The sequence below is a fragment of the Sus scrofa genome, chromosome 8, assembly GCF_054392235.1.
Source record: "Sus scrofa isolate SSC_HxYL_T2T_F1_AM1 chromosome 8, Sscrofa_HxYL_maternal_Yorkshire_Landrace_v2.0, whole genome shotgun sequence".
NCBI classification, from domain to species: Eukaryota; Metazoa; Chordata; class Mammalia; order Artiodactyla; family Suidae; genus Sus; species Sus scrofa.
Window position 1 is genome coordinate 45,909,071 of NC_139390.1, and position 14,035 is coordinate 45,923,105.

Consider the following 14,035-nt stretch of genomic DNA (forward strand, 5'->3'; position numbering starts at 1 on the left):
CATTTTTTTTAGCTACTACTACATGCACTGGGCTTGGCTGTCATTTAAGCTATATCAAACCCTATTAGTTATTTGATAGATATATTTCTACACGACTGTATAAGGCAAAAAAAGTCTTTTTTTGTTAAGGTATTGCAACCTGATAATTTGCGAATAACACAATCTATACATATCATCTTTCAAATGTGAAAAGCTGTGGCTTTTTAAGAAAATGTCAGTTTTGCTAATATTAAGGAAATCTTAGCATCAACATTTATAAATTATATATTGTTTTACCTTATCCATGAGATAGTTACTCCTAGAAGTAATTTAAAAACAAAACCTATTCTTTCTCATTGTTTACATTAAATATAAACTTTAATTAAAATGTTATCAAAAGAAATTCTTACATTTTTGTATGAATTACTATTTATAATGTATTATCATGAAAATAACCTTTTTTCCTACACATACTTGCTGAAGTGCAACATACATTTGTAAAAGTGCACAAGTTGTAAGTTTTCAGTTGGCAAGGGGAATATACCTATACATTTGCAGTTTCATAAGCTGAACAAACCCAGGTACTCAGTTCTGATCAAAAGCCTCAGAAGCTCCCTTTGTACAATACAATCACTAGCCCCACCTCTCAGAGGATAACTATTATCCTGACAGATATGTTTACTGTAGAATCTTTCATACTCTTTAAGATACTAAAGTGTCTGGTGTTTCCAAAAGGAGTGTATGGAATACAGTATTTCAGCAAATTATTTGACTTTGGAGCCCTTTCTTCAAGGTTAAACAAGGACTAGTTTTCTGAGAAATATATTTGTGGAAGAAAATGAGCTAGTATGGGCACTTAAAAAGAAAAATCATTGAGTTCTAAGCACAAGCATGGGCTGAGTGAGAAGCTCTTTTAGCACACACCTTCCTATGTCTAGATTGTCATCAATCTGGGGTGCCCGGGAGTGTGGCAGAGAGGGTGCACCTGGATTCCAGCAAGGCCTTTCACGGGACAGCAAAAAATGAGAAAACAAGCCAGGTTAAATGCTCACACAGAAATAATGATTATTTATTATTGTCTTTTTCCCTCTAGGGGTCCTACTCAATCTAGCCTTCCAATCCATGGTCTTCATGAAGACATGAATGCATTGTCACTAAGTCTTCAGGAAAGATGGGGTGATTGACATACCAGCTCAGGGTTGGGAAAATGTTTTTTATAAATGACAAAATAGCAAAAATAGTTTATTTTCTGTAGATCTTAAAATGGAGTAGGACCCTATGCTCCCCCCCAATGACCTCCACTTGCCTCTTATCTGTAGAAAAAGTTTACTAACTGAAGAAGTTTAATCGGAGAAGTGAGAAAATTCAGAAGCAAAGGAAAACGGCCAAAGAAGACCAAATAATAATTTAATCATTAAGCAAAGTCAAGGACCTTTGGTTCCTCTTCCAGATAATAGATAAATATCGGCTTTTATCTATCTATGATCTTGACAGATAGATATATCTCATGGCTGTAGATAATATTCTGAGCCATGTCCTTTGAGCTCTTTTGGAGATAGTGAAATCTCCACCTGATGAAAGAGATTAACTACAGAATGACCTGACTATAGCCTTGACTTAAGCTGCCACAATTCTGAGACCTGGCCTCGAAGAAATGAGAACAAACCAACCCCAGAACTGAGGACTAACTGCACTTAAAACAATCAAGATGACACTGGTCAGACCAAGGCATGACCAATTTCAAGATGACTGTCTGAACTGACTGTGCTATTTCTGCATGTAGCCCCTCCCTCTGTCTATACACCCCTGAACTTTCCCTTCAAACTGGTTGTCAGTAGGGGGAGCTGGCCGTTGGAGGGGGAGCCATTGTCAGCCTCTGAAATAAATCACACTTCTTTCCAACCTTGCCTTTTTATTGGCTTTACAGTAGTGAGCAACTGGACCCCACTTTCAATAACAGTCTGTCAAAAACATTCAACTTTGCTGAGTTTCACTTATAGCGTGAAAGCAGCTGTAGGTGATGGATTAAAAAATGAATGTGGTTGTGTTACAATGAAACATTATTTACAGGCCAGGCAGTTGAGTTGTATTTGGCCCAGAGGCCATATTCGATGACCTTTTTATTAGTTGTCAGAGATGGAGCAAAAATATTCAATGGTCTGGTACAAATGGTTAGATCTAGGAAATTGGAATTTAATAGCTATCGGGATTTGCATTCTGAGGTCCACAACTTTATAAGTATTAGAAGGAAGACACAGGAATTAATAGTCATGCTTGAGTTGACAGAAAGCTCAATGTTCCTCCCTTCAAAGTACTTTCCACGAATGACTTTAGCAGTGCCTAGAGGAACACCAAATAAAAAAAATAAAAAACATGGAGTTTTGCATCAAATTTTAGAAACTGCCATTTGAAAGGTGCATTGCAGACAGATGCATCACTGATGTGGTGAGATAACGGGACAGCATTGTAAGAGAAACAGGTTCCAAAAAAGGAGCTACTTAACCTGGAGAACAGTTCAGTGACACCACATAGCTGTCATTAGACAGACAGTTGTTATAAGGCGGATTAGATTTCCCCTCAGCTGTTTCTGAAGTCACAAGAAATTCCTGAAGTAAAATTAGGCAAAGCTTAGGTTTAACACAAGGAAGATTTTTTTTTAAACAAATGTCTCTTCCCCCTACAAGTAAATTACAAACAAACTACTTTGGCAAGCAGTGATTCACCCTGTGGAAGAAATCTTCTGGTAGTGAAGGCATTTCCCTGACCACTTACTGAAACATTACTGATTCAGTTACTTGTGCTGATCCTATTAATGCTAATGTTTCAATCATCCTCTCCTTTCAAATTTAAATATTATTTTTGGAATGTGTAAGAGTATTAAAGCATTTGCAAGTCAAAGTTAAGAAATGAAATTATTTTAGATCTGATTTAATATATCATCAAATTTTAAGAATCTGTGGGTGTCTGAGTGTGTGCTGCAACTTCTGATGGCCAAATGTCAAAAACTTTCTAGTAAAATCTAACACATCTAATAGCAATTTTCTGATCAATCATGATAGTTTTGATCATAGCAAGTAAATGATTTTGGAAGAAAAATTAATTGATACTGAATCTGTATAATTTAAATTGACAGTTATGATAGATTGTATGGTTCTATATGTACAAAGTTATATAGCATCTGGATATCTATATATGTATCTGTACAGATATATACATGTAGACTACATATTTAAGTGAATAATTATAAAATATGGCTAATTGTTTTAATGTTGCTAATATGTGACTCCATCCATTCTAAAAAATTAGAAAGTGCACAAAACCACAAAGAGCATACCCACAAAACAAACTGAAGTGAAAATTAACTGATGTCTGGCCAAAATTAACAAACAGAAAAAAAAAATCAAGAGTTCTTTCAGTAATGCAATCTCTCTCTTCACTATTGGGATTCATTAAAAAGTAATTTATTCTATTTTGGTCATATCAGAAGAGCATAACAACAATTAAGTAGAAAAATAACAATGATCAAAGTGAAGAAGTAACATATACTTTCTGCATAATCTTGGGATTAATGCTTCTTCCAATACCCTCAAAAAACTTTTAAAAGAATCCCCAACCTTAAGACCATAAGCCCTACTTTGCTGTGATTGATCTACATAGAGTCAACACTGAAGGGGAAAAATCACCATTTATTCAAATATAAATACACACACACTGGTTCTTTTTTTTTTTTTTTTTTTTTTTTCACACACTGGTTCTTGAAAAAAAAATGATGCTCGGACCAACAGCGCAGCTGCTGTGCTCTGAGTCTCTCCCTCTTCAAGGAGTTTGCTATTCAGTTATACTGTTTCTCCCATCTTCTAATGCCACACTTTCTTCTTTATTGATTTCTCTCCTCTGCAGCTGTGTCCATCCAATAAGCAGATTCATATGATCCTTCAATTATATCCCTCTAGGCTGTCACTCAGTTTTCTCTTTTCTCCACAGTCAAATCACTTACGAGATACATACACCCAATACTGCTGCCACCCACCTCCTACCCCTTCATCATCTCCTTGTCATCTGTCTTCTTTGCTTGTCTTCTGAAACTCCTCTTACTAACACGCCCACAACTTCCTCTCCTCCAGGACAGAAGCCTTCTCCCAGTTCTGCTCATCCTTTGTTCTTGCTGTGGTTCATTCTTCCTGACCTTCACAACAGACTCATTTGATTTTTCTCCTCATGCAATGTTGACATTTCTTTTTCAGTTGCTCTGGAATTCTACTTTTGTCCTTCCCTCTCCCACTGAAACACATCTCTAAGGTTTGTTTTCTCAGTTCATGCATCTCTTCCATACTCTACTGCTCATTCTCTCCTCTGTTCTCCAGGTCCTTAGCAGTCTCATCTGTGGCAATGACTCACTAATCCATATCTCCAGTCCTGATGACTTCTCTCCTGATCCCAAGCCCTGTGGTTAAAACAGAATGTTAGATGTTGTCTGCCTCCATGCAACCATGGAGACCACAGAACCAAAGATGATGCTTCACTTTCTACCCCACCCCAGATCACCCCTCCTCTGACCTCTGGCTCTTTCAAAGTTGCCTCTATTTGCCCATCCACCAAGGCACAAGCCTTTGATCTTTTATGACATTTTGGGCTGCATTCATACAGTGGAAAAGCCCACAGTGCCTTTCAGTTCCACTTAAACCACAATGTTTATTGCAAATCTTCATAAACTGCTTTCTTGCCTACAGGGCTTTTTGCTCTAATCCTCTGGAATCACAAATGCCCATTTACTATTTTTTAGTTATCAGATCTCTCCTTAAGGACATTCCATCACCCCTTTGAGAGAATGCAGTCAAATATTAAAGTCCTCTTCAGGGTGGACTTACCTCCTTTCCCAGCTTCCTACCTCACTGATCCCCAGTGAATATGCAATAATCCAGTTATGATTAGCTAGGAGTATGCCCCTGTTATCTGCCTCTTCTGAGGCATTACTCATGCTTCATCCATTCCCAGGAATCCCTTCTACCTCCTCTCCCTCCCAGACATCATGTCAATTCTCCTTATGTCTAAAGACCACCAGTTCAAATTTCACCTCCTTTAGATTTGTCTTTTCTTATCCTCTCAACCATTTCAAAAATCCCTGCATAATGGGCAGTTAGCCTATCCTGACTTGTATTTCAGACACAGTGCCCCAACTACACACATTATAAGCTTCCTGAGTGACTATTATTCTGTTTGCATCTTTGGCTTTAAACAAAGTCCTTGAACAGAGTAGTTATTCATCAGATTTTTGTGGAATCTAAAAACCTTTCATATTTTCACTCAAATTGCGATGGCAAGTCTGGAATTTAGGCAATGTAGAAATTTAAATAGTTTCAGAAACTTTATATGATGAAACAGAGATGGTTAGTTAACCAAGCAACAACAATTTTCTCTATAAGTTTAAATCACAAGAAAAATAGCTAAGAATCAAAGAAATCCAATGAACAAAATGCACTGAAAGGTTCTGTGGAAGAGTATAAATATATAAAAGCCAGAAGATACTGTGGCTAAAAAAAGAAAGTTTATAAGTGATAAAAACATCTTTTTACTTTTAAGTTGTACTGGAAATGTGCTGCCTTTTATAGTTTTCAACATCACCAAAAAAGATTAAAAATTTTTAAATATGCAAATTTCCTCTTTTCATTTTGATTTATTTCCTTTTATAAGCCTTTAGTAGACTTACTGTCAAAGCAAACAAACAAAGAAAAACAGTGCTCTTTAGGGTCAAGGATTTATTTAGAATCTTAAAATCTTACAACTAATCTTAGATGAATATCCAAATTAACACTCACCACTAAGTTTCCAGTGACTGGAATAAAAATATTATGTCTTAGTTCAAAAGTTTGGGAAGTTCCAAAGTGTTGAAAATTTTCAAAAAATTATAACCATAAGAAGCTGATGAGAATAAAGGAAAACAACTAGTAATAGAATGCAGAGATGATTCCTTCAATAAATGTTGGTATATTTGAAAATAATTTTTTTGGTTTTCTTTAAAAATATTTGGACTTTAAAAATCCATCATACTACTGGCAAGACCCTGCCTCATGACACATATTTTTGTGATTAGAGCACAACTCATAACTGAAACCTGTCAAGTCACTACTCAAAGGTGACAGCAACTCAACTGCAACAATGACAGTGTTTGAAAATTTAAAACAAAAATAAATACTCTGCATACTATAGAATCTATTATAAAAACATAATTATTGAAGCTCCATAGAATTAACCCCACCAGGTTTAAGATCTTTTACATATGTAAAAATGAAACTTAGAATTTTCACAATTATAGAAAATAGAATAGCAAAATAAACTTGAAAAAAATTAAGAACCCAGCAGTCTGTGGAATTTAATGAATATCTGGTTTCCCCAGCACTTGCATTGGGAAGAACAAGCAGAGATTTAAAGCCACATAATGTTTCTAAGATTCAAAAGAATTAGTAAAACAAAGTAGGATTTAGCCTTTGACTTACCTAATGCTTCCCACAAATTCTCCAAGTATTTCTATTTCATTTCATTCCTTTTAATGACCCTCCCAAAATTTTTACCTGTTTTCCAATTTTAAAAGGTATTTCAAGCAAAATATTATTTAGAATTTTTTTGTGTGGCTCATTTTAGTTTCCTTGATTTTTAAATTCATTAACATGTTAACCTTTAAACACATTCCAGGAATCTTCAATCTCCTACATTAAGACGCAAAAGCGTAGATTATTTCCTATCAGGGATTTTCCCCTCTCTCTCATCACACACAGTGGAGGACTGTCAGAATGTATGTAATGTATATTTACAACATGAATTTTTAATCACACTTTTTTGATATTTATTTATTTATTTTTAAATTGAAGTATAGTTAATTTGCAATGTTTTGTTATTTCAAGTGTACAGCAAAGTGATATATATATATCACTCTGATATATATATATCAGAGTGATATATATATACTCTGTCAGATTCTTTTCCATTGTAGGTTATTACAAAATATTGAGTAGAGTCCGCTGTGCTGTACAGTTGGTCCTTGTTGGTTATCTATTGTATGTATAGGAATGTGTATATGTTAATCCCAAACTCCTAATATATCTCTACCTCCTTCCTCCGACATCCCCTTTGGTTAAAGAAAAATGATACAAATGAACTTATTTATAAAACAGAAAGAGACTTACAGACTTAGAAAACAAACTTATGAATCACTTTCTCCAACAGTATATTTTTTAAAGGTCTTCAATATTTTCTTTGTCAGACTGGATCCATCAAAGCAAAAACTTTTATCTAATTGCTGACTCTTCATTCCTTCTCTATAAATCCAGTTAATAATTCAGGGTCCTGGAACCATGCAAAATATGTTATGTAGAGAATTGAACAGCAGAACATTCCATAAGTAACAATCCAACAATACTTCTTTCTCAGGGCTGAAGTAGCTCATTTATGAATTGCCTGCTTTTTAAAGACTGGCTCAACCAAGAACTTGATCTATCAGTGTTGAAACCTGCCCTGAGGCACAAACACAAGCAGAGGATCTGACCACAGGGATGAGTCTGCCTAGCACCTGGCAAGACGCCTGATGGAAGCTTCAAAGAGGGGAGGGAGATGCTTTGAGGCTGCAGAGATGATGAGCCAACTCAATAAAGCCATTTTTTAAGCTTTAAAAAAAAAAATCTTTCACCAAAGAAGTGATGATATCCATGATTCATTCTCTCAGGTGCTTGAAGCCTGGGAAAAAATTTTAATTGATGTTAATTAAAACCTGGTTCACTCTATGAGCTAAATGGGGGGGGGGGGGGAGATGGGACATTTTCCTTCCTTTCTCTGCTCTTCTTTATCTTCCCTCAATGTGATTTTTGTGTTGAGATTATAGAGATGTCTTCACAAAGATCATCTCTTCCCCAGTAAAATTAGGATGTTTGCTGGATTCTCACTGAAAAACAATCTGGAATTCTTAAAATGAAAGGCTGAATATCAAGCAAGTGACAGGTAAAAAAAGAAAATAAATTCGTCCATAGATTCATCAAAGAAAGTCCGAGGTATGAATAAGTAATGTATTTTCAGTAAAGTACAGTGAGGATGACACTCTTGGCCAGTAAGACCGTTAAAATATCTTAGATTGACATAGTTAGACTTGATGTACTTGGAGACCTTATCTGTCTCTGCAGCCTTCAATCCCCAGTACATTGACCACGCACCAACACTTGTTTCAGTCATCATAAAAATATACCACATTATGATGTAATGAAAGCTGGTCCCTCACAAAAAATAATATCTGTGCTAGAATGGCCAAAGTCATACAAAAAAATTTTTTTAATCAGACAACACCCTATTTACAAACTGGAGGCAGAAAAGGACTCAAAAATTTAAAACATAAGGATAAAATTATAGGAGTTCCCTGGTGGCTCAGTGGGTTAAGGATCCATTGTCACTGTTGTGGCTCTGGTTACAGTTTGGGGCCTGGATTCAATCCCTGATCTGGGAATTTCAACATGCTATTGGTGTGGCCATAAAAAAAATTTTAAATTCTGTATTTTCAATTGATCATTACAAAACTTGTGATCTTCCAGTTTCTGCTACTCACACAGCCTGTTATATTTTTCTATTTTTCACTAGAAATTTTTTCCAATGATAATATATATGCACTTGCTCCTTCACTTAACCTATAGCCCCATACAATATTTTTCCCTCTTGGTCCATTAAATCTGATATCCAAAGTATTACCAGATATTGCTAATGAGTCTTTATCTTCCAACTAATGGAGTTAACAAACCTTTTCTTTCTACCTGGCTCCACATCTTGTGTTGACCCCATCACACTGTACTTTTGTTTTCCTCCTCACTCTGATTTATTCCCTTTATTTCACTATAAATACTCCCAAGACTTTGATTTTTTTTTTTTTTTTGGTCTGTTTGCTTGTCGTCTTTTATTTCCTCAGCAACCTCTATGCTATCATCTTATCCATCTCAGTGCCATCCTCTTTCAGGAGACAATGGTCTCAAATTTCAATAGAATGTAGTTGACCATTGTATTTATCTTCTAACCTCTTTTTTGAACTTTACCTTTGCTTTTATAACTGTGTGCTAAAGAGACCTCCCTAGATGTTTCCTGAGCACGTAAAATTTAACATATCTGAAAGGTTATCTGAAAGGATATTGTCTTAACCAGAAATTACTTCTCACTTGTCATCTGGGCCATTGGCACCAATTTCTTCTCAATTCTCAAGGCTACACATTGCCCTTCCTTCATGCCCTTGTTCATGTTGTTCCATGATCCTCTCATTTTTAAGTAGGCCACTAAATGACTAAGGATTATTTAAATTTGTTTGTGATGCTTCCAAGTTTTGATTTGCTATGATTTTGGTTCCATCTTACCTTGTCTACTGTGTCAAATACTTTTTAAATCCAACATCACATCTCCTTAACATCACATCTCCTCAACATCGCATCTCCTCATCCCCCCCAAAAGTGTACAGATAACGTTCATTTTCCAAGTAAATAAATTTGATCATCATTAACTCCCTTTACTCGGAAGGCCACTCAGAGAAGTAATAATTAATTTGGAGTGAATGTACATACACAGTCTTTTCTAAATTCTTCATGGCCATCCTGACCCTGCAGCAGGAGCTGGCCATGGGGAAAGACACAGCACTCACATTCCACAAGAGTCACTCCAGGGCACCTGCCAGATAAGAGACAGACTATTGAATGATAACAGATTTGCTGACCCAGGTTGAGGATATGAATCAGTACTGTTGGTCACATAGTTGATTTTAAAGAAAAGGCCCTGGGGATATTAATCCTTGCTGATTCCTCTGAATGGGGAAAACTCATATTTCAACAGAATCACTGTCTGTCAGGATTTCTCCACATCTAATCTTTGGCTCTTTCTTCTGTGCTTTTTACCTGGTGATGATGACATAGTCTTTGTCTGCAAGGAAAATAAACATCTAAGTCAAGGTCTTTAAGAAAGGGATTAAGAACATAATTATATGGCAGGATGAGGGTGAAAGGATAGAATCCGTCATCTCATTGTATGTGAGAAAGGTACAAAGGCTCTACTAGGAATTCAAGAAAGAGTGAAGCTTTGATAGAACTGACATTACTTGAAAGAGCAATTATTCACATGAGTAAGTTTAAAAGGCAGGTGTGAGTTCACAAAGCACTTCACAATAACAGAACTATGTGGCCATGTGCTGAACCTGGAACATAACATCTTAGGAAAACAAAAATCATTCATTATTTTCAGAATGTAAATGACCTCCTTTAAATATTTACTAATCAAGAGTGTCCTACTTCTCCCCAATTAATTTCCAAATATTATAGCCACTAGTGTAAAGGATAGTATATTCACATTATAAAGTGTTAACTTTGATCTTTACAAGCAGTAAACGTGTGTATCTTATTGTGTGTATGTGTGTGTGTGTGTGTGTGTGTGTGTGATGTCCTTATACACAGCATGAAAGCAGATGTGACATTTAGAGGAAGATGAAATGCCTGCAACATTGTTCCCATGGCAACAGTTTATAAAAGAGGATACAGAAATTTATTAAGCTAAGACAATTTTAAATTCAAAGGAAGTATATTTGAATTTTACTAGCTAAATAATCATAAAGAATTCTTTCCATGTAAAGTAGTCTTTGAAATAAATTAAAAAAATAGCTTGCTGTCAAGATCACTTTTAGTGACCTATACCAGAAATTTCCTAATTCACACCTAGAAAAATTAAAGTAAAAGGCTTTTGCATCTGCCTACTTTTCACCAGATCATCTGTAGCACAATAATTTCATCTTCAATGGGAGCAGACATTTTCACTTTTCATTTGGTTTTCAAATTTCATGCAACATTCTTAATTTACAATCTCAAAACATAAATATTTAGTTCAAAATATACACCAGGCATTGAATTGTATAACAATGAAGATACAAAGATAATTGCTTCCAATCTGATAAGGAAGAAAAGATAAAGACAACAGATAATGTAATACAACTCCAAAGGATCTAGAGGGTGAGAATTTTCTAAGCTAGGTGTAAGACTAAAGAAACTATAGTACCAGATGAATGAAATTATTTTGGATTGAGAATCAAATCAATTTTCATGGTGGAAGTTGCAGTCAACCTTAACCTTAGCAAATACGGTGAATTAGGACAGGTAGGGATTCAGGGAAGTATCTTCTGAGGATGGTATTATAGCAAAGGCAAAAAAAAACGTGGTACATTTTGAAAATGGTTCCATTGGAAGTAAACAACCAAAAGTAACACAAAAAAATAATTAAGCCTGGAAAACTGTAAATATTTTTAAAATTTTGGTTAAATTGAATTTAAGTTACATGGAGTCTAATGAAACAAATTGAAATGAATGAATGGTTAGGCTTATTTGTGGAGATCTTGAAAGTCAAACTGTAGATTTGAGAATTTATTCTGCTAGAAGTTATTTTATTCATTTAATACATATTAATTAATTGCTTAACACAAACTGGACCCTTCAAGAGTTTCTAGGAATTCGAAAATAAACATGACACCTTTTGAGCTTTAGGAAGTAACTGGTCATTCTGGCCCAGGGTTAATGAAGGGGTCTTATTTCAGTACTCTTGACATGATTTTAAAGGATCTGTGAGGCTTAGGCAAACTAAGAGGGGGAGAAATAGAATTCCAGGGAGAGGTGACTTGTAGCCTAAAGGCGCAAGTTTAGAGTATGTTTGGGTGGTCTTGGTTTTCCCTGGATTTTCCCAATTTAAGCACTGAAAACTGTGTTTTTTAGGAACTCCCTCCATCCTGGACAAATTGAGACAGTTGGGAGGGAGTAGATGAGAGGAAGACTGTAAGTTTAAAAAGGCAGAATATAAAGTTAATACAAGGAGTGGCCAACTATGATACTGCAAACTAGTGCATGCAGATCACAGAGAGTTTAGATTCAAGGCTGAAAATCCAGGACGTTGTCCCAAGGAACCATTGTCAGGTTCTTAACAGAGAAATGGTGTAGTTATATGTACTCATGTGATAAAACATCCATCAGTAAGAAGATTATTGACATATACCCTGGCAAGAAATAATGAGGAGATGGTAGAAAGCATAGAAAGGAGAAGGGATAAATATTTAGAGAATAAAATATACAAAATTCCATGACTGTGGTAGAGGAGGAAGAAGATGTCATTCATTCATCCATCCAAAAATATTCACTTAATGCCTGATGATTACTGCTCTTCTAGGAGGTTAGCACACAGCAAGGAACAAAACAAATATGTAGGTTATGTTCTATTGCTGATGCAGTCACATGATGTAGAGAATGCAAAGGAAGAAACTAGTTGCAGGACAAGATGATGAGTTCATTTTGTTACGTTGATTGTCATATCTTCAAAGTGGCATAAAAAAAATTCTGGATTAGTCGTTCATACTTCCTCAAGATCAACCTTGCTATGATATGAAGATAGACTTCATGGGAATAAGTTCAGGAAAGAAATAGAGTCAGGTAAGAAGGTAAGGCCCTGTTCACGAGTGCTGAGGCCATGACCCGATGAGATTTAGTAGGAAAGTAAAGGAGACGCTCAATAGAAAAAATCCTACAGAGGTTCTTTGGACCCAGCAACTTCTTGGGACCACATGATGGAGGTGGTGGTGATGGAGCTCTGGGAATGGGGAGATAGAATTTTGATACATTGATGGCTGTGATTCCTGGGTCATCCATGGATGCTCTGATGCAGATGTCTGACAGGGAGATAAAAATACCAGGCTAGACACTGAGGGAATGTTAGCCTGTTGACTACAAGACAACCTTAGAGATGTACCCCAATCCATGAGAGTGAACTCCAGTCATTACTGGAAAGAGAAAGAGGGAAAAAGAGAGGAAAAACAAGGAAACTTAAGGGACATAATGAAACTTACCTTTCTTGGAAGAGAAATAAGGGATAGTCCAAGAGGCAGTAGGAATAAATCTGTGAATAAAACAGGAAATGGAAGCTCAGTTAGAAATGGAAAAGTTTTCCATATTGTAGAAGCCACAGGGAGCATTGCAATGTGAATTTCATGGTAATATTACTATGTATCACTTTTGACACTAAGAATTACATTTTTGGTAAGAGCAACTATTTTACTTAGAATCATAAATTATTTCTGTCCTTCCTTTCTTATAGCTGCTTAATGACCAAAATTTTTAAATGTATCTTTGAAATAAAGTAAGGTTCACTAAATATAACTGGATAATGAATTTCAATATAAATGCCCTGTGAATTTAAATTTTAATTTAAAATCGTTTGAAGTTAAATGGTTTAAATGGTTTTTCTGAAACAAGTAAAATTCTTACATTTTCTTCAGAAAATCCAGAAAACATGATTTTTCATAAGAAGAGCTTATAAATATGAATATTCAATTAGCTTAAACATTGTTATGCTCTCTCTTTTTTCTTTCTTTTTTTTTTCTTTTTAGGGCCACACCTGCAGCATATGGAAGTTCCCAGCCTAGGGGTCGAATTGGAGCTGCAGCTGCAGGCCTACACCACAGCCACAGCAACACCTGATCAAGCTGCATCTGTGACCCACACCATAGCTTGTGGCAACGCCACATCCTTAACCCACTGAACAAGGCCAGAGATCAAACCAGCATCCTCATGGACACTATGTCAGGTTCGTAATCTGCTGAGACACAAAGGAAACTCCAGCATTGTTATACTCTTAAAACAAGACTGGGTAACTGAAAGTTTAATCAAACCTAAATGTAAACATGAGTTTACATCAAATGAAGTTTGGCAGAAAAGCAGTCCTTTTTTTTGTTTTTAATGTCTGTTTCAGGCCACACCCATGGCATATGGAAGTTCCCAGGCTAGGGGTCAAACCAGAGCTGTGGCTGCCAGGCTACACCATAGCCATGGCAATACCAGATATGAGCCACATCTGCAACCTACACCACAGCTCACAGCAACGCTGGATCCTTAACCCACTGAGTGAGGCCAGGGATCAAACCCATGTCCTTTGGTTTTGTTGCCTCTGAGCCATCATAGGAACCCCGAGAAATGAAGTCTTTTAATTACAAAATTCAATACCTTTTCAAAAACTTATAAAAGTA